The sequence below is a fragment of the Musa acuminata genome, chromosome BXJ1-5 (assembly GCF_036884655.1).
Source record: "Musa acuminata AAA Group cultivar baxijiao chromosome BXJ1-5, Cavendish_Baxijiao_AAA, whole genome shotgun sequence".
Lineage (NCBI taxonomy): Eukaryota > Viridiplantae > Streptophyta > Magnoliopsida > Zingiberales > Musaceae > Musa > Musa acuminata.
In genome coordinates, this window is record NC_088331.1 from 38206566 (window position 1) to 38232445 (window position 25880).

General features: G+C 32.3%; 1 long non-coding RNA gene across 1 annotated transcript; it reads left to right on the forward strand.

Annotated features, from left to right (window-relative positions):
• The first annotated feature begins 10663 nt into the window (after positions 1-10663).
• On the forward strand, positions 10664-11517 carry LOC103985304 (uncharacterized). Its single transcript, XR_010513812.1, has 2 exons — positions 10664-10890; positions 11108-11517. It is a non-coding gene; the product is annotated as an uncharacterized LOC103985304 (long non-coding RNA).
• The last annotated feature ends 14363 nt before the right edge of the window (positions 11518-25880 follow it).

The window sequence follows — 25880 nt, forward strand, 5'->3', positions numbered from 1 at the left end:
ATACCACTCAAAGTGTGTGAGAGGCGCAGGAAGGAGACCGCGAGATGGACGCAACAAAGGAGAGGTCGAGTCCGGGAAGGGTCCGATTAATTTTCGTGACGCGGATTTTGGGAAGCCCTAGTTTGGGGTTTTGGAATATTTGCGGCCGTGGCGGTTCTCCGGGCGTCGGATTCAGGCCGTGGGATCGAGGATCGGACAGTCGAAGACGCGCCGTCATCGTCCTCCATGCGCCTGTAGGTAGTTGGCCCACCGGACACGTGGCCGCTCCTCGACGCGCATTTCTCCACGATGTTTGATTTGGCTGGCCCTCGTTGCGGCGAGGGGTATAATCTCATCACCACCGTCCATTACGGCACGTACGTAGAAGATTTGGGCACGGTGTTTGAAGGCGGATGGGAAATTGGAGGGCAAGATCAGCGGGGCCCAAACTTTCATCCTTCCTGACGTGTTGAGAGAAGGATGAATATTTTTTTATCATTTTATTTTTATTGATTTATGTATTTATATTTATGCTATGATATCTAAAGCATTAATCCAATGATGATGATGATGATGATGATGATGATATATCGAATTTATTTATTAATTTTAAGAATTTAAAATTTTAAAATCTGATCTGATATATTTTTGAAGGTATTGTTTAATTTAATTATAAAATCTCACTTTATTCATTTATTATTTTTTAAAAAAATTTATGTTAATAAATGAGCACAGCAGTCCGCCGATGAGTGGAGGGAGATTTTTCTTTTTTATTGCATTGGCTTATTCTTATGCTCTTGTTTTATATCCAAGTGACTTCAATTTCCATTGTATACTAATGATGCAATCAACTACCTCTTTAACATCGATGCAAACGATCTAAGTGCAGATTTTATCCGACTCAAATCAAGGACCAAAATCTTGTAACTCATGTCTAAGACTACTCTCAACAGAATAATAGCTGTTTTGGGTGAGTATATTGTTTTTTAAAGGAATAAAGAAATTCTTGCAAGACCTCATTTAGATTTGGTTAAGGATGACATTGATTTAAGAAATAAAATTATTATATAAAAAATTAATATTAAGATAAAGAACAAGTATAATAGATTAAGATAGAAAGTGATATGCAAAAATTAGACTCTCCTTGATTGAGTAGGAATCTATTGACAGAAAATATTTTTTTTAATATGTGATCTTTAGCTGTTTCTGTCTGTTACGTATGTACGAGTAGAGGATCTAGTAAAAATAATACAGACAGTCATTTTTCGTTATCTGAATCCTATTATGATTGATTTCATTTATATTAGTTGATAACCTTAACTAGAATATAATTAAATCTATAATATATCTTTCATAATTAAATAGTATCACATAATATAGTATTCTACCACATTATTCATTAATTAGTAAGATAAAAAAAGGTAAGATTATAAAGGGTTCAAAATTAAAATAAATAAAATAATATTTATTTAAAATTAATTTTATCTAATTGGATTCTAAAAATTTAAAAATTATTTATACATGTATATATTTGAAAATAGATTAATAATTCTAATAAAAATGATAATACCATATTAAATTTGATTGGTAATACGAGTCATAACGATGGTATGTTATTAATGTCATACTTTATTCTATGTACCACAATACTATTAGACATTTCTAACATAGTCTAAAATAATTATTATAATTTATCTTATCAAATAATCCTATTATCATATTTAACCATAATATATATACATAAATATAAATAGAATAGTAAAACTAAATAATATAAATAAGATGTCAATTATAATATCCACTTGTATTGCCATATATTTTATGGGTTACTCACAAGTTCAATCATAAGAATATGTATCTTCAAATATTTTAAATTATAATATCTTAATAGAATTGCCAGAGTACTTAGTTTTCTCAAAGAAGAAAACTATTATAATATATCATAAATTATTTTTGATTATTTGATAATTGAGTTTGACTACATCAAGTATCAAGATGAAATTTTACAATCATACAATTTTTTTTAGTGACCTTAAAACATACGACCAAATTAACTTATATTATCAATAATATAATTTATATTATGCGATTCTTATAAATTACCTCTCCAACTAATGTAAACATAAATCATAAAAGTAATTTATAAAATTAATATTTGAAAATATAATTATTTTAAGCTGATTTAATTTTTTGTATATGAGCATATAGTCTTTTATTCCTTCTAGATATTATACTAGTAGTCTTTTAGTATTTTATTCCTAGGTAACTCTAATATATATACTGTAAAATTGATTTATGGTCTACTATAAGCTTTACTTAAATTCATTATCCTATAAGTAATCTTTTTTCTCTAAATAATTTGGTTCCCCTTGTTAGGATTTCAAAAATAATTACCCACTCTAGCATTAAGATATTCATTTATTAATAGTTTAAATTTTAGATTGTATTAATATCTAATCCCAACTTATGTGATCAATCATGTCCATAGCGTCAGCATTGAGGAGTGAATAGTGTTAATCACTTTCTATGTTGATTTACTGGTTAATCACTTTCTAGGTTGATTTTAAGGATTCATAGACTTTAGTATTATAAAAGTAGTTAGACATTTTTTTAATGAGTTAAGGTAAACAACATAGTCTATAAAAGTCAAAATCTAAAAATATCATATGTTAAAGTCTCCATACATCAATGATTCATAATAAATTATTAATATAATAATATATAATTTAAATTAAAAGAATTAAGACCATCATCATGGGAGGAGGCATCGTCATGTCATATGCACACAATTTTATTAGGACCATTTTTCTAAGCTTTTTGAATAATGTTTATTGACTATGTTTAGTTCAATTGTTTATTGAGTCGGTTTGGTTCAGTTAAAATCAAGTTGAGGTTTATTTAATATTTATTTATTATTAGAGTTCAATTCCTCTCTATGGGCAAACCCTAGGAGGTCGATCCCCTCAAAGTGATCAAAGAGGACCGATCCCCTCGAAGCGATTAAGGAGGTCGATCCCCTCGAAGCGATCATTATCATTCCCTTTTCTCCCATTTCTTCCACGATAAGACCGTAGGGTCTTATCAATTGGTATTAGAGCGACGATAAGATTTTATGGTCTTATCATTTGGCATTAGAATGACGATCCTTAACGTTCTCGCTGTAGTGTTACCATAAAACAATTTGTGTAAGGAAGGGTGAAGCCGACAGCCATGAACGTCGATCCTTCTCAATCGAGAAGGAACATCTACGTCTTGGTTAGCGACCATTGTTGCCCCTTCTCACCACCGTCGCTACTGCCCAGCCAGTAGTAGCCGCCACCACCGCTGCCGCTCCCTTGCTGCAATTATCCTCATCTTCGGAAAAAAGAAGAAGAAGAAGAAGAAGAAGAAGAAGAAGAAGAAGAAGAAGAAGAAGAAGCCGTAGCCACCCCTGCTTTCTCTGCCAGACCCTTGCTTCCGGCCGCCCACCCACCGCCGCTGCTTCCCTACCGATGGGCCACCACTGTCGCCGCTGCCCCCCCCCCCCCCCCCCCCCCCACCCTTGGCCAGCGACCTCGCCTCCTCGCTGCCCGCATCTCGTTCAAGCGAGAAGGGCCGCGGTCGCCATTTCCCAACCAACGAACCACCCATTGCCGCTTTTACCGTCAGCGACGCTACCCTTGCCACACCGCCATCGTTGCCTTCCCTTGGTTGCAGCTTCGACCACGCGATCTGTCGACGTTGCTATTGTTGAGATTTGATTCATAGTTATCTATCTAGATTGTTATCATAATCTAGTGGTTACATGATGATTTCAATAACCACCTCAACCATGATCTAGTAGTAGTTATAGGATGGTTTCAATAACTACCTCAATCTAGTAGTTATAGGGTAGTTGTCACTAGGTCCTATAAATAAGACCGTAGTTCATGAAGCAAGAAGATAGAGATAGAGAAAAAGATAGAGAGTTTGTGTGCATTTGGTATCTTGTAAGTGTTCTTATCTATCCTCCTATTTTTAATACTACATCAGTTTTCTTGAGTTAAAAGGATTCTTTTTACTTGTATCGTAGTATTCTGTTTTTTCCTTGCTTCTCCATCCCCAACATTTGTGGTATCAAGACATAGTTTCAATCTGAACTAGGAATTATGGCTTTTAATGGTAATTCCATGTCTCAACCCCTTATCTCAATTTTCTCGGGCAAAAGCTATGAATTTTGGAGTATCAAGATTAATTCTCTATTCAAGTCTCAAGATCTTTGGGACTTAATAGAGAATGAATATGTAGATCCAGATGACGAAATCAGGCTGAGGGAGAATAGAAAGAAGGACTCAAAGGCATTGTTCTTCATTCAACAAGCTGTAGATGAGACGATCTTCTCAAGAATTGCAGCAGCGACAACCTCAAAGCAAGCTTAGTTGATACTTCAAAATGAATTTCAAGGCTCATCGATGGTGATTACGGTAAAACTTTAAACCCTCCGTCGTGAGTTTGAAATTTTGTTCATGAAAAGCAATAAATCGGTGTAAGATTTTCTTTCTCGAGTGATTAAAATTGTTAGTCAAATGAAATCTTATGGTGAACATCTTTCTGATCATATAATTGTTGCAAAAGTTTTGAGAAGTTTAACTTCAAAATTTGATCATGTTGTTGCCGCAATTGAGGAATCAAAAGATTTATTTACTTATTCATTTGATGAACTAATGGGTTCCTTGCAAACACATGTAGTAAGGTTGAACAGATCACTTGAAAAAAGCGAAGACAAAGCATTTCAGGTTAAGGGAGAGTCTTCTACTTCAAAAGAAGATAAAAAATCAGCAGGAAGAGGACGTGACAGAGGAGGATTTCATGGTAGAGGAAATGGAAGAGGAAGAGACACTTTAATGGCCATGATGAACAAGGGCAATCAAATTATGATAAAAAAAATTACAAAAGTGGAGTTCAATATCACTATTATAAAAAGTTTGGTCACATGAAGGTAGATTGCTGGAAAAGAGAAAAGCAAGCAAGCTATATGGAGAAAAATGAAGAAAATAATAAGTTGTTTATGACTCATTCACAAGTTCATAATATCTCAAATGATATTTGGTTTCTGAATAGTGGATGTTCTAATCATATGTCAGGCATAAAATCAATATTTAGAGATATTGATGAAACTCACAAGTTGAAAGTTAGACTTGGAGATAGCAAGCAAATCCAAGTGGAAGGGAAAGGAACAATTGAGGTGAAGACAAATCAAGGGAAGGTAAAATACCTTGATAATGTTTTCTTTGTTCCTACTTTATCATATAACTTGTTGAGTGTTGGACAATTAGTAGATGATGGATATTCAGTAATATTTGATGATGGTTCATGCACTATTAGAGATAAAAAGATCTGGTTTAATTATAGTAAATGTTTGCATGACACAAAACAAGATGTTTCTACTTGATGTGACAAATATTGAAAGGCATGCGCTTATCACAACTCAAAAGAATGAGTTTAGTTTATGACATTTAAGATATGGACACCGTAACATTAAATGTTTAAGATTGTTAAGTAAAAAAGGAATGGTTTTCGGATTGCCTAAGATTAATACACTTGATGTATGTGAAGGATGTATTTATGGGAAATAAAGTAAAAAACCATTTCGTATTGGAAAAGCATGGAGAGCATCTAATTGTCTTGAATTAATTCATGCTGACTTATGTGGACCTATGAATACAAAATCATTTAGTGAAAGTCAATATTTTTTATTGTTTACGGATGATTATAGTCGCATGAGTTGGGTATATTTTTTGAAATTAAAATCTGAAATATTTGATAATTTTTGAAAGTTTAAGGCACTTGTAGAAAGACAAAGTGGTAGATATATAAAGACACTTCGGACAGATAGAGGTGGTGAATATTTATCTAATGAGTTTAGTTCTTTTTGTGAAGAAAATGGTATTCACAGAGAATTGACAGCACCATATACACCGGAGCAAAATTGTGTAGCTAAACGTAAGAATCGGACTGTCATTGAAATGACAAGAAGTTTGCTTAAAGGAAAACATCTTCCAAATCAATTTTGGGCAGAAGCAGTTGCAACAACAGTTTATTTGTTGAATATTTCACCAACAAAGACTATTATGAATCGAACTCCTTTTGAGGCTTGGTATGGTATAAAACCAAGTGTTAGACATCTAAGAATTTTTGGTTGTATTACTTATGCTTTGGTGAATTCATAAAATCATCACAAACTTGATGAAAAATCAAAAAAATATATTTTAATTGGTTATTCTTTATAATCGAAAGCATATCGATTATATAACCCTATTAGTGGCAAAGTTATTATTAACAGAAATGTTATGTTTGATGAAAGGACAAGTTGAAATTGGGAGATCAATAAAGGTGAAACACAAATGCAGATTCCAGCAGAACAAGACACTCCGCAGAATCAAGTGACAAATCCTGCTCCAACAAGTTCATCGTCAACCTCACCCAATAGCAGTTTAAATTCGGATTCCTCAGATGAAACCCCTCCAAGAAATTTCAGATCACTGACAGAAATTTATAACTCAACATTTGCTTTGTTTATTTCAGATCCGATAACTTTTGAGGAAGTAGTTAAAAAAGAGGAATGAAGAAAAGCAATGAAGGAGAAAATCAAGTCAATTGAGAAAAATGAAACTTGGGAGCCAATGGATCTACCGAAAGAAAATAAAGCGATTGGGTCAAAATGGGTATTCAAAACAAAGTTTAAATGCAAATTATTTGGTTGTGCAGGAGCTTTAGATGATTGAAAGAGTACTTCAGGCAAGTGGAGCCATAACAATGAAGTATTGTGGAACGGATGAACAAATTACGGATATCCTCACCAAATCACTTCCAGTTTGAAAGAATGTTTATTTTGTCGCAAATCGGTGTATGTAACTATGAATCAAGGGGGAGTGTTGAGATTTGATTCATAGTTGTCTATTTAGATTGTTATCACGATCTAGTGGTTACATGATGATTTTAATAACCACCTCAACCATTCAATAACTACCTCAATCTAGTAGTTATAGGGTAGTTATCACTAGGTCCTATAAATAGGACCACAGTTCATGAAGCAAGAAGATAGAGATAGAGAAAAAGATAGAGAGTCTGTGTGCATTTGGTATCTTGTAAGTGTTCTTATCTATCCTCCTATTTTTAATAATATATCAGTTTTCTTGAGTCAAAAGGATTCTTTTTACTCGTATCATAGTATTCTTTTTTTTCCTTGCTTCTCCATCCCTAACAACTGTTTCTGTGGTGCGATAGAAACAGAGCAGCCGCTGGTTCCTCTGCTGCCGTAGGCGCCGATTGCCTCTACCGCCGTTGTTGCTTCTCGGCCACTTCAACGCCACCCCTCTCCTTCGTTGCCGAGCCACCACCGCTGCCAACCACCGTGCGACGACCGTCGCACGCCTCCTAGCCGCTGATCCTCCTTGCTCTGCATCCGTAGTGACAGAAACAGGGCAACCCACCAGTTGCCCTTGTTCCCAACTGTGACACCACCGACTTCTCCTTCTCCACCGTCACAGCTGCAGTCGCTCGACCATTATCCCTACTCGTGGTGATTAAACCAAGGCAACCACGGTCGCTGCAGCCATCGCTGTTTCCTCAACAGGACGTGATCCCTCGGCGTCACCAGCGCCTCCTTCCACATTGCTACAGAGACAAAGCAACGTTGCCTTCCATCCATGCCATTGCAGCCACCGTAGTAGTGAGCCCTTGGCGATACTGCCTCAACCGCACCATCACCACAGCCTCAACCCTACTGCTCGGCGATCGCCCCTTGGGTCGCAGCAACTACAGCCACATCAACGTAGTCACCTTCTAGCCCCGGCGCTCTCACTCCACGCAGTGACAGAAACAGGGCAGCAACTCTTCCTCCAACACAACGACCGCAGCACTGCCCTCGGCGTCCACCTCCTCAGCAACTTCGCATTGACAGTGCTGATGCCCTTGACCGGCATCAAAAATAGGAGTTGAGAACCCAGATTTGGAGTCTTACGAAATGGCCATCGATAACTCAGTGAAAGCACAAATGGAAGCATTCAAAATTAGAATTGAGAACTAGTTGCAAGAAATACTTAATGATTTCAAAAAGAACTTATTGGGGAGCCTTGGTAAATTTCAACAAGGTGGGAGCTCAAGTTCTACGTTGCACAGATATAGAAATACCGGAAAAGGGCCCTGAGATTATGACACAATCTACTCATACATGAAGGTGGATGGATAGCTCGCCAAAATTTGTCAGACTTCTACAGTGTTAGAATATCATAGTAGGTTTGAAAGATTATCAAATCAAGCTAGAGATTGGTCGGAATGATAACTTCTGGATACATTTATTGAAAGGCTTATTCCAGAGATCCGGTGTGAAGTTAAGGCTCGTCAACCCCGCACTATGATAGCTACGATCTCATTCGCAAATCTACATGAGAAAAAAATCAACAAGGAAAATCATGGAAACAGAAGTGACAATAACCAGATGATCAGTAAGCCACCCACCCCATCTATTCCCAACCAAAGCCTTGACACTCGAAGACTAACCCAAGAAGAACTCAAGAAAAGATCAACAAAGGGTTTGTACTATGATGAAAAATGGAGTATGGAGCATCGATGTAAAGAAGGGCAACTTCTTATCATTGAGCCAATTGGAGAGGAACCGGAAGCAAAAGAGTTGGACTCTGATCATGAAGGTGTGAAAACTGATGAAGATATTGAAGCCATCACACATACAGTGCATGCATTGGCTAGCTACACTAACTCACAAACTATGCAAATTGGAGGAACTTTGAAGCATCAGCATATCATTAATTTGATTGATATAGGTAGTACTAATAATTTTATGGATAGGAAAGTTGCAGCCCAACTAGCCCACCACATTGAAGGCTATGACATATTCGAAGTAAAAATCATTGATGGACATATTTTAACTTGTGATAGCAAAGGCTAGGAGTTTCTTGCAATGATTACTACATTAAAAGACCGACCTATTGTTTACACTGTCAAAAAGTGGAGACCATACTTACTTGATCAACGGGTTGTGATGCGTTACAGATAGCCTATGACGGAAGTGCTGAAAGAGAAGCTCCCTGAGATTTATGCTGCTTAGCCATGAGGACAAGGCTGATTTGAAGAGGGAGGAATTATTATGACCCTTTTTCTAAGCTTTTGAATAATGTTTATCGAGTATGTTTAGTTCAGTTGTTTATTGAGTCGATTTATTTCAATTAGAGTCAAGTAGAGGTTTATTTAATATTTATTTATTATTAGAGTTAAAGTCCTAATGGACTATAGGTGGAACTCTATAAATAGTGATGTAACTCTTTCATCAATCAATCAATTAATCAAATGTTATTCCACTCTATGGACAAACCCTAGGAGGTCAATCCCCTCGAAGTGATCAAGGAGGGTCGATCCTCTCGAAGCGATCAAGGAGGTCGATCCCCTCGAAGTGATCATTATCATTCCCTTTTCTCCCATTTCTTCCATGATAAGACCGTAGGGTCTTATCAATTGGGATCAGAGCGACGATAAGACTTTAGGGTCTTATCAAACCTCTATCACATTGACGACAAGCTTAGGAGCTTCCAGCCTTGTCTTAGGTGGATGTGTATCAACCAGTCCAATACCAGGCATGCAATGGTCTCCTAATCCATTTTCCTCCTCCTGGGCATTTTCATCCTCATCACCTCCCACTTTGTCCTCTCCTGTATCCCCACCCGTCACGCTTACGATGTGGTCTAGCTCTCCCTCATCTTCGCCTCCACCTCTCCTACCTCTACCTCTCTACCTTTGTCCGTCATTACGACCTCTGTCGTTTTATCTTCCTCAACAAAATAGATTATTTCTTTAAACTTAAATTATACATGTTATGGTATTAATGATTTATTATGAGTCAGCATATTACATAAGCAAACTTCAATATTTATCAACTCGGACTTGACAAGAGAAGCTTATATGCTATGTTTTTAAAAATATAAGAGTTATTTTAGATAAACAAAAGCATAAGGGCTTAAGTGATCGATGACCAAATCTATAATAACTAAAATAGATCCATTTTTATAAAACGTAAATTACACTTGTTATTATATTAATAATTTATTATTAGTGTCATGTAAACGGACTCTAACATTTATTAACTCAGACTTAAATGGAAGAGCTTATATACTACGTTTCTAAAAATATAAGAGTTATTTTAGACATGAGTAAATCATAAGGGGTTAAGTGGTATATTATCAAAACTACATGAGCTAAAATGAATCTTAACCATTTTTTAATTTAAAATATGAAGTGTTATATCTTTATCAGTTATATTTAAGATTCAAATATGATCATCTACTAAGATTATTAAAAAAGAGTTATTATTTTATGAGAAGTCCACCACAAATTTGATATGTCACGTGACCTAAGTTGTTGCATTAACCAAGCATTCTTCCACCAAAATATGTGAACCCTCCCAATAAAAAGTCATAAAGACACCAACCAAGTCAAATTGTTGGGGGTTAACTCCACTCGAACAAACCCATAGTTGACCCTCAAACAAAGATGGGCACCAACCCACTAGCCATAGTCCAAGCTTTATGGAAGATGACCTAAAACACCATGTGTTTTGAACATGCATTTGGTGATCTTCCATTGGTGGATTGATCCCATGATGGTCTCCTCTATATAAAGCCATCCCTTCAACACATAGTTACCACCAATTTAGTCCATCTGTGTTTCACTATCATCCGTTGCCTATGATATAAAAGATGGCCGTGAGACTTAGTGCTATGAATTTGATGCTGGGAACTCTCCTACTTGCTCTTGCTTCCATCTCGACTACGTCTTTAGCAGCTAGAGTTATCGTTGGTGACTCGGCACATTGGACCTTCGGGTATAACTACACAGAATGGGCGAACAAAAGTTCCCCTTTCTATCAAAATGATACCTTGGGTCAGGTTCTTTTCTTTTTCTCTCTTTAAGACAGAATTTGATTTCATTACTATCATTAGTCAAATCTTTACCGGTTGATATCGACGAGGTTTTAAGCTTTGATAAGTGGCGACGATACGGATGCTACTTACTATCTCTAACGTTGATTGGTTGCTGTGCTGCAACTAAGGATAATATCATGCTCCACAACAATAATATGCGGATGGGTTTATTGCAGTGTTCATTTACGATCCTCCGAACAGCACCACGTTTCCACACAGCGTGTACCTGATGAAGAACCTGCGCAGCTTTATTGCGTGCGACCTGAGGAAGGCGAAGCTCGTGGCCAACGTCTTGCAAGGAGGCGGCGACGGCTTCGAGTTCGTCCTAAAGAAGAGGAAGCCACACTACTTCGCGTGCGGGGAGCGCAATGGCATTCATTGCAGCGTTGGGCTGATGAAGTTTGCTGTGTTACCTCTGAGGCGTTGCCATGGCTGAAGGATGGATGATTGAGGAAGAAGATAGTATATACACAGCAATACATCTCCTCTTTCCAAATGATTTTTCTGAATAACTGAGAGGAGTGCAACACCTTTTATGAAACCTTCTTTCGTCTTCATTTATATGAAAAGGTTTATTTTCACCGACTATGATGTTGTTGGTTGAGGTTTATTTTCACAGACTAATATGGTTTACTATCATACTAAAAATTTATTATCAAAGATGTATAAGGTATAATTAAGTATTAAATTATAATCATAATATTGTTATGTTACAAAATTTTAATACTAACAAACTGAAATCAAATAATCATGGATCAAAGATTAAATGTGTGTAACTTTCAGTACCATTCGGAATATTTTTTTTATCACTATGCATTTCAATCCATAACAATAGCATAGATATGTAAGATTAACTAGACTCTATATATTATTGTTTGAATGCTTGTTTAAGGTTATAAATAGATTTCTCAACTTTCTTTTTCTTTCTTTATGAATCATTCAAGTTGTTCCATATAGATTTTTTTTATCTAGATCTCTATTTAGAAATATTACTTTCATATACATTTGATGTAACTCAAAATCATAATGAATGACTATTGTCATGACGATATTCAACGAGTCCTTTTAAAAACTAAAGAAAAAAATCTTATTATAATCCGTGCTTTCTTTTTGAAGAAAAAAAAAATTAATCATAAGTTTGACTTTATATCATTCAATATTATCCTTTGAGTTATATTTTATCTTAAAGACCCATTTATAAGAAACTCTTTTACAATTATTGGATAATTCAACAAGTTCCAAACACCATTATAATTCATTAATTTTAACTCTTCTTTTATTACATTATACCACTTTTTAGAATCGTCAATTTTCATGGATTATAAAAGTAATAATGAGTCTCTTTTTATTCCTATGTCATAATCTCATTTTTGTAGAGATATTATATAATCATCAGAAATGGTACATCTCCTTTCCCTTTAAAATCATCTCAAAACTATTGATTGAGATTATCCTATAAAATTCTCCTTTCCCTTTAAAATCATCTCAAAACTATTGATTGAGATTATCCTATAAAATCATTAACATTGATATCAATATTATGTGAGAGTTTGTTAAGATTATTTTATTATTCATCCTCATCAATTCATTTAGTAATTGAAGCAACAACGATCTCTCAAATAAGAAATGATAAAAGAGTATTAACTTATATCTTTTTTATATCAAAATTATTTTTTTGATATTTTTTACTCTAATTGATTTTTTCATTTTCTAGGAATCTTGTAATATTAGATTTTATTATCATCATTTAATAATTAGAACAATAAAATTTATATCCCTTGGATTTTTTTGGATAATCAATAAATACCTAAAAATGATTCTTGGATCTAATTTTCTTTCATGTGGATAGAAAACTCTTATCTTTACAAGACAACCTAAAATATATATATATCTCAAACTAAATTTCTTATCAGTTCATAATTTAAATAGAGTTAATATATTCGACTTATTAAGAACCCTATTCAAAATATATATATTTATTCTAAGAGCTTTACCTCAAATTAACTTAAGTTTAGAGGAATAACAAATCATGCTATTAATTATATCTATAAAAATATAATTTTACCTTTCAGCAATACAAATATGCTATGACACATTGTAAGATAAATTGGGTATAAATATCTATTTTTTAGGAATTTAGCAAAAGGATTAGGATTCTGACGGAACTCATCACATCTATTATAAAATTCACTACGCATATAATATCTGGTAATTTTAAATTTTTTATCTAATTATTTTTTGACTTCATTTATATATACATCAAGAGTATCAATAGCTTGAGACTTTTTATGTACTTAGTTTGCTCTCCCTTAATATAATCTATACAAAAATTAAAATCAATAAATTCTAAATCTTCTAAAATATGATCCTTTAGTAATGTTTCAATCCTAAACGTTTGTGCTATAAGAAAGAATATTTCTCATTATTGAAAATATGGTTCAATCTAAAAATTGATTGTAGGGTTATGAATATTTTTATAAACTCAAGATTTAAACTAATTATATACAAACCATTAAATAAAATTTTAAATTATTTTTATTAAATTATAAAATATATTGATTTTACCATAACTAGAATAATGATTATATCCTAACTAATCAATTTTAGATTACAAAGATATCAATGTCTGACTAATATCTTTACGGGGTCATCAATGTCTTTGTAAACTTAAGATTCAAATTAATTATATATAAATCATCATAAAAAATTTTAAAACTAATTTTTATTGAATCATAAAATATATTAAGCTTGTTATCACCAAAACAGAAATAATATTCAAACTTATCATTCGAAATAGAGAAACTATTTTTTTAGAAATAATAAAAATATAGCATGTGTCTACAAGATCTATTAAATAACTAATTTCTAGGAGTAGGCGATAAGTTCCCACTACTATCATTTTTGTTTTGAGATGATTCCCTATAATGATGAATCTTTCATGTTCTTTTGATTTCTAGATTAAAATAAATTTATGTATATTATTGGTAACATGAGTTGAAGTACCAAAATCAATCCACCTAATATTAGAAGGAACTTTTGTTATATTTAATTTGAAACATATAAAGGTTAAGTTTATTCATTTTTCTCTTTGAACCGAGTCTTATGTTTAATATAATTCTTTTTCACACATCCTTTCTTACTATAAAAAGTACTTTATTATAAAGACTTTTTTTGTTATTAGTTTGCTTAACATTTTTAGATCTAAAAAAATTTATTTTGTAGATGACGCATAAACCTTTTTTTTGTGTTACCAACTCCTTGAATAATTGTTAAAACATTATGAGATCTATTCTATCTTAGCCATAAATTTTTTGAGCACACATATTGATCAACTCATTCAAGTCTCATTTATCCTTATTTATATTATAGTAATAGGCCAAGAAGGAAGAAAATTAAGAATAAACTGCATGAGGAAAGATTCATCAATATTTATGCCCAATACTTTAAGTTTTCTAACCTTGTTAGTCATATTGAAGATATAATTCTGAATTTCTCGAGTGCCATTATACTGAGTCGTGGTCAATTCTTTTATTGATGTACCAACCAATGACTTATCAGCAGATTTAAACACATCTTCAATGGCCTCAAATATTCTTGTGCACTAGTTACAAATGATAGTGAAGTCTTAATGCTATTTACAATTATCATTCTTATAAACATTGGACTAAGCCTATTAGATATTTTTTATTTTTTTATTTTATTAATTTATTCAGTATTATTTTCATTCGTCAAGTCTATGACCCTTTTTAACAAGTAATGTTAGGTCAAGGTCTAATATATTTAGTTATAAACTGTACATACTCTAATCATTCTAAATAATTTGAACCAAAGAATACAGGAATACTAGAAGCATGAAAATGTATGAAAGAAAGTATCATTATAAAATATAAAAACATCATTAATATTTTTGAGTTTTTAAAATATAATAAACTATTAATATCATCAATATTTTACCTTTAAGTGAAATATTGACATATCCATTATTCACTCGAAATTATTTATGGATATATTCATTATTTATTTAAAATATTGATATATCCATTATTCATTCGAAATTATTCTTGTAAAATAGTGTTGTTATCTTTGGTATATAACTCTAGACTTTGAGTTTTCAAAATATGATGAACTATTAATATCATCAATATTTCACATTTAGGTAGAATATTAGCATATATGATATTTAAATAAAATTATTTATGGAGGATTAATACTATCCTTATGAAATAGTGTTACTATATTTGGGTACACAATTCTAGACTACAAGGATATCCAAAATAATATCATCCTACTCATCACATAATTATTTGAAGTAGATTTTTCTTTGGGATTATCTAAATTTTATAATTATATGTATTATTATAAATATTTTTTTTTAATATTATTTAAGATTACTTTTTAATATAATTTTATAAATTATTAATCTATGCCATTTCAATAATTGCAAGACTAATACAATAATATAAAATATAATTTAAAATATTTTACAAATAATAAAATATTTATTGTAAGTCACATCTCAAAGGCTTATGATCTTAGGCTACTTTGATAACTAATAGTTATATTAAACTCAGGGATATAAGTTATAAATAATATTCACTAAATTTTATTAATCTAATTTATGTAAAAATAATTTAATAATAATAAAATAATAATCATAATAATTATTTAATATTAATCAGCATAAAAGAAAACTCACATGATGATTGTAATTATGATAAAATAAAATTAATGATTTTATATAAAATAAATATCATTTCATAATTACAGGATATATGTATATAAATAACTACACAAATATCCCAAAACAATAATTAAAATTTAATTATTATAAGTAAATTTTTTTATAAATATATCATATGAGAAAAATATTAAAAATTCATAATATATATTTTTTAAATTCTATAAGTAACCTAATTGGGCTAATCAATCATATTTAATTGGACATATGAAAATTGAGGCAAAATAAATTGGATAGCTTAAATTCAACCTAGCAATTAGCCTAGTGCATCTGTCAAGTTAATTAACTAGTAAATGTTTACTTAGTCAAAAATAATCTTAATTGATCAAAATTTTAATTTAGACTCAAAATCTAATTGACTTAAAAATAGAAATTAGGTCAAAATTTGATTTAGGCAAGAATTGAGGTCAAAATTGGTCAAATTTTATAATTAGGACATAAGTTAGAAATATTTAATTTTTAAAGGAAAAATTATTGTAATAGGATATCAATTGAAATTAATTAATTTTAGAAGGATAAAATAATTTTTTTAATTTGATGAAAACCCTAATTCCTCTTTCTCTTGCCATTGTCACATCCTCTACCCATGCTGTCATCCCTCAATCAAGCAAGTCTTTATTGACGACAACCAAACATATCCAAAGACCATCGCTAGTCTAGAAAAGCGGCGCCTTCCATTGTGCGATCACTGAGCAACCTTGCATTGATGGCTACTATGCAGCTAACGACCTTGCTACTATAAAGCATGTCTTCTAGCATCCCGTTGAAGCCATCATGCTCTATGCGTAGTAGTTGTTCGATGTGCGTGCGGTGACCAACCTCGACCAAAAGCCATGACTCCTATGCACACAACTATCGTAGATAGTAGTAGCGGCCCATAACAGGGCTATTACCTCCTTATGCTAGCGTAATCGTATTTCTTACATTGTCATTGCCTATCGTCAACGTACACTAGTAGGGCTAGACCTTCACCCGCCACTAGGGTTGCTACAGACAATGATCATTGACTGCAGTAGCCACCCACACACTACTGCACATAGCAACACTCTCACATGTGTAACTATTGTCTGATCGATAATCAACAGAGGTCATCACCTTCACCAGTGTTATTGCCGAGAGTAAATTATTGATGACAACCCTGACCAAACATGAGTAGCATGTTGTCCCTTGTTTTATCTAGGTAAGGCGAGAAATCTTACATCATCCACAAGCAGATAATAAGACGAAATGGATAGAAAAGCATATCGATAATATCCTATCATAAATGAAGGGTGCTCACAAACAAATCTATAGATATTTACGATGTAAGATATTTAATTTCAAAACAATAGGCTTTGATACTAATTGTAAGTACAAAACTATAACCATGCGAGTGTTAAGTAAAAAAAAAATTGATATCAAGCAATCAAAATCAAATACTTATTGATAAAAGATTAAATGTGTATACCTTTTGATGTTATTCATAATATTTTTTTGATTCGAGAACTCATTCTATAATCTTATCCACAAGTAGTACTAGCACATATTTGCAATATAAGCTGAGCTTTTTTTCTCTTCTCTTTTTATTTTTCAGAAGATCACTATAAGTGATAAAATAAGGATTAAGGGAGCTTGAGAATATATTTATAATCTTAATTATTTATATTCATCTCTAGGAGTTATGTCTTTTTATAGCCGACAGAAGAGAGTCTTGGGTACGTAATTAAGAGTCTCATCAAGATTATCTCCTAGGTAATCCTACCATAAGTAGACTTCTTTCTATTGATTGATAACTATAATTAAAATCCAATCATATCTATAATATATCTTATCCAATTAAATAAGATCATATAATTTAACAAAATCTTATTATTTAATGGGTTAGTATTTCTCATTATTTCTCATATTTATGAGATCAATCTACCAATATTCACTATCAAAATTAAATCGTTTGAATCTGAACCTTTATTGTTATTTTTTATAAAAAAATTTAAATGCTTAAGCCTTTAGCTTATCTATTATAATATTTCAACATATTCTCATAAATTATATAAGAGTCAATCATTAAATATAATAAGGAGCGCATGCAAAAAAAGGATAACCCACGAATGAGGATTAAGAATAACACATAGCGGAGAGTCATCGCTAAGTTGGATATCACGTGTACTCTCTACTTGGACTCATTTAGGAAGTGAGCTTAAAATAGAACTAAGTTTCATAGATATACTATTATTGCTTTGGCTGAGGCCCAACAAGTTGAAATGTAATATCCTAACTTTGTTTGACAGTATTATCATAAAAATATACGATGCGGAGTAATATCCAAAACTAAACTTCATACATAAATAGATCGAATAAATTTGATTAGAAATTAAAGATTTTGATAAATTAAATAAACCATGTCTTGATTTTACATAATAGAAACAATTGAAGATCCCAATTTAAAATATAAATGATTTGACTCAAATCCTTCATAGTCATAATTATCAAAACACTGATAAGTTAGATCAAATACAATGTTTTGTCATTCTTACAAAAATATTCATCCTAATCACAACCCATCGTATGGTAGCACAATCAGAAATGAAAAAGATAAACCTCAATCAAGGTCAAAAGAACATCAATCCAAAATATTCTACTCGTATTCTGAATGTGACAAGTTGAGAGAATATTTTATTCATACTATAGAATATTCTCTCAATTAATCTACTTTAAAAAAACTCTCTAGCATGGTAATCGAAGTTCGTTATTATTAAATAAAATTATTCCTTTAAATTTTACTACTTGAGCATCCGAAAAACCATATCTAGAAATCCACCAGACCTTACTCTTCATGTATGTTGGCTATGTAGAAAATATCGAAGTCCTTCTAGCCATCAAAAGAACATTCGATTTTCTAACCACATCATACTTCTTATGCACTTGAACTACATCACCAAATATCATCAATGTCAGTTATTAAAACTCTTCATTTATTTTAATATTTTATAAATATAATTAAAACATATAGTCCTAACTATGGTTCGATTTGAATCGAAATCAAACCGACTCTATGGTTTGACGGTTTCAAATTGAAACAGAATTAGTGAATGGTGGTTTGGTTTTGATTCTTAGATTTGAAAAATTAAAACTGATTATTCAAACTATCTATTTGATAACCAGTTTGCCCCTCCCATTAACCATATAAATGATTATATTCAAAGATATTTTTTATTTTATGATTAAAAATTAAAAAAAATCAAAAAAAGATAGATTTGGCCCTTCCAACAACTAAATAACACCTAGTTTTGGGGGTATTTTAGGGAGGAAAAAGATTCAAAAACCCTATAAATACATTTTAAATTTTTCATTGATTAAGTACTCATTAAACTTTCAACACATTTTCTCTCATTTTATCAAATGGCAAGAAAAAGCCACCACTTCACCAGGTTTTCAACAATCTAATCATAGCAACTTAAGAAAGCCAACACATCAATAATTATGTCAATAAGAAAAAATTGATATAGTGATTAAACTCAATGTCATTGATAAATCTATACAAAAGATGTGCAATGCAATGTTCATATATGTCTATATCTTTTGATTTTATTCATACTTTCAACAACATGTAAAGAGTGTATAGTAGGTTTAATAATCCCATTTTGGTTCATTTTTATAGTTATTTTAGTCCGATAAATATAAGTTGTGTGCAGTTATCAGTAGAGAAAAATTACCAAAAGATAAGCCATCCAGATAATCATTTTGAAGAATTTTTAGTCCTACAAAATAACACCAAGTGTTAGCCAGTATAACACCCTAAAGCTATCGGAGTGGCACATTGCTAGATGAGCCTTTGAGGTAGTTTCTAGGGCTGATTCATTATCTTATTCTATAGCAATGTCATGTGGGTACTTGTAGGGACTTTTGATTATGGTGGACGACCCTGAGCCCTTTGTCATATGATAGTTAAAAGTTTATGAAGTATATATTTGTGATTTATATTGTCTATCAAGTGTTTACTAAAATATTTATTTATGAGATCCTAAGTTAAATATTTCCTTTAACTCATCTTCTCTTTTATAGGTTTGTAAGGGATTATAAAAGATTCATGAGATATTGATCCTTTGCGAACAGACATGCAAGGGTACTGCATGACTTTGGCAAAACTAATTAGGTTCATGACATCAAGTCAAACATCTTCAAGATGTACTTCAAGAAAGTTTGTAACATCAATTGCCATTTTCATGTCATATGTAGTTACTATGGTCAAAATTTCAAATTCAAATAGGAGGATATGGAATATTTTAAGAGCATTTTCAGAAGAAATATCCAACACAAAATAGTATAGAGAGGAGTTAAACATAAATTTTTGAATATCCTATTTATTCTACATTTTATTTTTCTGTTAAAATTTTTTGCATTAGATAGATTAATTATTGTTAAATATTTATCTTTTAGTTTTAGTGAAAATATCATATTTGTTAATTACTATTAAGAGGCTTTAAATCTCATTCCGCAACAAGTTTTTCATACCACCCTTACTCACATTTTATATAATCTTTATTTAAAATATTGTAAAAGTTAGACTTGAGCTTTAGATAAGCCTTGGATAAGCCTTATCCAAAGCTCTATAAAAAGTTTTTGAGCTTTGGATAAGCATTAAAGTATTGTAAAAGTTAGAGTTCTTCTCATTCATCTCTTAGCTTATAACCATCCAAGAAAGAGGAGTGAGACTTATAAGGGTTCATCTCCTAAACCCAGGAAAAGGAAAAAGTGCTATAAAGAGGTGTTCGGTCTTCATCTATTGAAGAAAGGCCTTTGGTGAACCCTGATGACCTCGTCGGAGGAGGAATCCGAAAGTGGATGTAGGTCACATTAACCGAACCACTCTAAAACTCGGTTTGCATTTACTTTGAGCAACTTTCTTTTATAGCAAACTGCCTCTCCTCCTTACTATGCTTTAACTATATTTACATACGCTTTCAAGTAAACACCTTTCGAGATCGGCTTTAATCGTACGAAGACTTTACAAAACTGACGTTTTTCATTTGTGCAATTTACATTACTGCAAATCACCTTAGTCTTCTCTTGCACTTTCACGAAAGCTTTTAAGTTCAAATTCTTTCCGAAATGGATTGAATTGAAACCATTCTCTTCATAATCGATTTTAATCGAAACAAGTTTTTAAATAATGAATGTTTTCCACTGCACCAATTCACCCCCCCTCTTAGTGTCGCTCTTGATCATAACAATTGGTATCAGAGTAAGGTTCACTCATTTGGTTTTAAACCCAAGAAAGATGGCATTTGCCGACAACCTAGAGGGCCATTCAATTACACATCCGACCATGTTCAATGGGATGGATTACACATATTGGAAGACTAGAATGAGAATCTTCCTAATTTCAATGGATTTTGAGTTTTGGAACATTGTCAAATATAGTTTTCAAAAGTCTTCTCTTCGAATGAACAATTGGAATGAGTTGGAGAAGAAGACTTTTACTTTAAACACAAAGACTATGAATATCTTATTTTGTGCATTAGATAAAAACGAGTTTAATCGAATATCGATTTGTGAAATAATTTTTGACATTTGGCACACACTCGAAGTGACTTATGAAGACACTAGTAGAGTGAAGGAGTCAAAAATTAATCTTTTAGTATATTCTTATAAGTTGTTTCGAATGAAATCGAGTAAGACCATTGGAGACATGTACACCTGATTTACTAATATCGTCAATGGTCTAAAAGGACTTGGTAAAGGTTTCTCATATTTTGAACTGGTTAATAAGATTTTAAGATCCCTTTCAAAAAGTTGGGATCTTAAAGTAACAGTCATTCAAGAGGCAAAAAATCTAAATAATTTTTCTCTTGAAGAACTAATTGGGTCACTACTGACCTATGAAATGACATGCAAAACTCATGAAGAGCTTGAGGACACCCTTCTAAAGAATAGGAAGGATATAACACTAAGAACACAAGAATACCACTTGAAAGAAAACTCAAGTGATGAGGACTTTGATGAAGACCTGGCACTATTAATAAGAAAATTGACAAAAATTATAAAAAGAAATAAATTAAAAAATGATACTAAAAAAAAAATGAACCAAAGAAAGAACAAGTGATATGCTATGAATGCAAAAAGCCAGGACACTTCAAGAGTGAATGTCCCTCCTTTTATTTTTCCTTTTATTTTCTATGCTTTAATTTTATTTTCTGCATATTTATTAAGTCTGTTTAGTTTAACTAAAGTCGAAACTCTATAAATATGGATGTAATTACTTCTTTTCAGTTATATATGAAAAATACTATTTTGTCTTTTGACAAACCCTAAGGTCTTATCATTTGGTATCAGAGCGACGATCATTAGCATTCTCGCTACAACGTAACTATTCAAAAAAAAAGGGAAAAAGGGTTGTTACCCCGGCGGCCACCGAGAAAGGTTCCCTGCTTCCCTTCTTCCCCACCGCCGCCCCTGCTCTCCGGCAGGCCGTGCCCTACAGCGACCCTTGCTACCTCCTTCCCACCACCGGCACTGTTTCCCAGCCGATCGACCAATGCCGCCGTTGCCCCCCCCCCCCCAGCCAACGACCTCTCCTCCTCGCTTCCCCATCTCGCTCAAGCGAGAAGGACCACTGGTGCCATCTCCCTGCCAACGGATCACCCCTTCGTTGTTGATACTATCGGCGACACTGCCCTAACTTCCCTTCGTTTGATATTGTGTTGATATTTAGAGTCATTATTGGTAAATACATTCCTACGTATAAGTTACTTGTCATTAGACAGATAGTCATTGAATCGTGCAAAAATAAATTATTGCTTTTAGAATTTTTGATAATCCATAATACCTATAGAATGATAAACATAATTTATAAGAATATTATTTAGTTTTTAAAATTTATTCTAATAGTTTTGATAATGTAGTAGCAAATATTGCTTTCATTATAGAATTATAAAAAGTTTGTCAACATGTTTTGGCGTATTTTTTTCATGTTGGATATGTTTTTCATATTTTGAATTTATATATATAAGATGGACTTAGATATCTTGAAACTTTTTTTTCCTTGTTATTAAGCAAGCTATTACATTCTAATGGGATCATCCACAAGTAATGAAAGAATAGGACAAATTTTATACACTAAATGATAAAAAGCCCAAAAGATTTCCTGTTCCTACCTAATGGAATTCTACAAACTAAATGATAAAAAGCCTCTGCCTATGTCGTCATCACTTAATCGAGTAAGTCTTTATTGACGACAACCAAACACAGCCAAAGACCATCGCTAGTCTAGAAAAGTGGCACCTTCCATTGTGCGATCACCTAGCGATCTTGCATTGATGGCTACTCTACAGCTAACGACCTTGCTACTATGAAGTATGTCCTCTAGCATCTTATTGAAGCCATGATGCTCTATGCGTAGTAGTTGTTCAATGTGCGGTGACCAATCTCGACCAAAAGCCATGACTCCTATGCACACAACTATCGTAGATGGTACTAGCGGCCCATAACAGGGCTATTACCTCCTTATGCCGATGCAATCATATTTCTTACATTGTCGTTGCCTATCATCAACGTACACTAGTAGGGCTAGACCTTCACCCACTACCAGGGTTGTTACAGGCAATGATCATTGACTACAATAGCCACCCACACTCTACTGCACATAGCAACGCTCTCACATGTGCAACTATTGTTTGGTCGATAATCAACAGAGGTCGCCACCCTCCATAGTGTTATTGCCGAGAGCAAATTATTGATGACAACCCACTGACCAAACATGAGTAGCATGTTCTCCCTTGTTTTATCTAGGTAGGGCAAGAAATCTTACATCATCCATAAACAGATAATAAGACGAAATAGATAAGAAAGCATATCGATAACATCCTTTCATAAATGAAGGGTACTCGTAAACAAATCTATAGATATTTACGATCTAAGATATTTGATTTCAAAACAATATGCTCTAATACGAATTGTAAACATAAAACTATAATCATGCGATTGTTATGCAAAAAATTTTTGATATCAAGCAATCAAAATCAAATACTTATTGATAAAAGATTAAATGTGTATACCTTCGATGTCATTCATAATACTTTTTTTTATTCGAGAACTCACTCAGATCCATAAGTAGCACTAGCATATATTTGCAATATAAGCTAAGCTTTTTTTTCTGTTCTCTTTTTATCTTTCAAAAATCACTATAAGTGATAAAATAAGGATTAAGGGAGCTTGAGAATATATTTGTAATCTTAATTATTTATATTAATCTCTAGGAGTTATGTCTTTTTATAGCCGACGGAAGAGAATCTTAGGTACGTAATTAAGAGTCTCATCAATATTGTCTCCTAGGTAATCCTATCATAAGTAGACTTCTTTATATTGATTGATAACTATAATTAGAATCTAATCATATCTATAATATATCTTATCCAATTATATATGATCATATAATTTAACAAAATCTTATTATTTAATGGGTTAGTATTTCTCATTATTTCCTAGTTTGATCATATTTATGAGTTCAATCTACCAACGTTCACTATCAAAATTAAATCATTTGAATCTGAACCTTTATTGTTATTTTTATAAAAAAAAATTAAATGCTTAAGCCTTCAGCTTATCTATTATAATATTTCAACTATTCTCATAAATTGTATAAGAGTCGATCATTAAATATAATAAGGAGCTCATGCAAAAAAAAAAAGGATAACCCACGAATGAGGCTTAAGAATAACATATAACGGAGAGTCATCGCTAGGTTGGATCTCTCTACTTAGACTCATTTAGGAAGTGAGCTTAAAATTGAACTATGTTTCATAGATATACTATTATTGCGTTGGCTGAGACCCAACAAGTTGAAATGTAATATACTAATTTTGTTTGACAGCATTGTCATAAAAATGTACGAAGTGTCATGCCTCTGTATACGATGCGGAGTAATATCCAAAACTAAACTTCATACAAAAATAGATTGAATAAATTTGATTAGAAATTAAAGATTTTGATAAATTAAATAAACCATGTCTTGATTTTACATAATAGAAACAATTGACTGATCCCAATTTAAAATATAAATAATTTGACTCAAATGCTTCAGAGTCAAAACACTGATAAGTTGGATCAAATACAATGTTTTGTCATTCTTATGAAAATATTGATCCCAATCACAACTCGTCATATGGTAGCACAATCAGAAATAAAAAAGATAAACCTCAATCAAGGTCATATGAACATCAATCCAAAATATTCTACTTGTATTCTGAATATGACAAGTTGAGAGAATATTTTGTTCATACTATAGAATATTCTCTCAATTAATCTACTTAAAAAAAACTCTCTAGCATGGTAATCGAAATTCATTATTATTAAATAAAATTATCCCTTTCAATTTTACTACTTGAGCATCCGTAAAACCATATCTAGAAATCCACTTGACCTTACTCTTCATTTATGTTGGCTATGCAGAAAATATCGGGGTCCCTCTAGCCATCAAAAGAACATTTGACTTTCTAGCCACATCATACTTCTTGTGCACTTAACTACATCACCAAATATCATCGACATCAGTTATTAACACTCCTCATTTATTTTAATATTTCATAAATATAATTAAAACATATAGCCCTAACTATGGTTCGATTTGAATCGAAATCGAACCGACTATGTGGTTTGATAGATTCAAATTGAATCAGAATTAGTGAATGGTGGTTTGGTTTTGATTCTTATATTTGAAAAATTAGAACTGATTATTCAAACTATCTATTTGATAATTTTTAATTAAAAAAATATCCGATCAACAAGCAATTTAGCCCAACAGTCGGTGAAGGGGCAAATAACCAGTTTGCCCCTCCCAATAACTATATAAATGATTATATTGAAAGATATTTTTATTTTATAATTTAAAATAAAAAGATTCGAAAAAAAGATAGACATGCCCCTTCTAACGACTAAATAGTATCTAGTTTTTATTTAATCTCATATTTCGACGATGAAATCAATTGATAAATGATATAATTTATATATTGAGATAAGTGTTGCAGAATTAACTACGATAATGGATAAGGCATAAAGCAGTTATTGGGTCGGAGTCAAAGATCGGATGATATGTCAAAGATTCGAACGATGTTTCGGAAGCTTGCCGAGTGTTCGTCAGGAGTTCATCGAGAGCTCGTGGGGAGTTCATCAAAAGCTTGTCGAGAGTTCACTAGGAGTTCGTCGGGAGTTCGCCAAGAGTTCGTTGGGAATTTGCC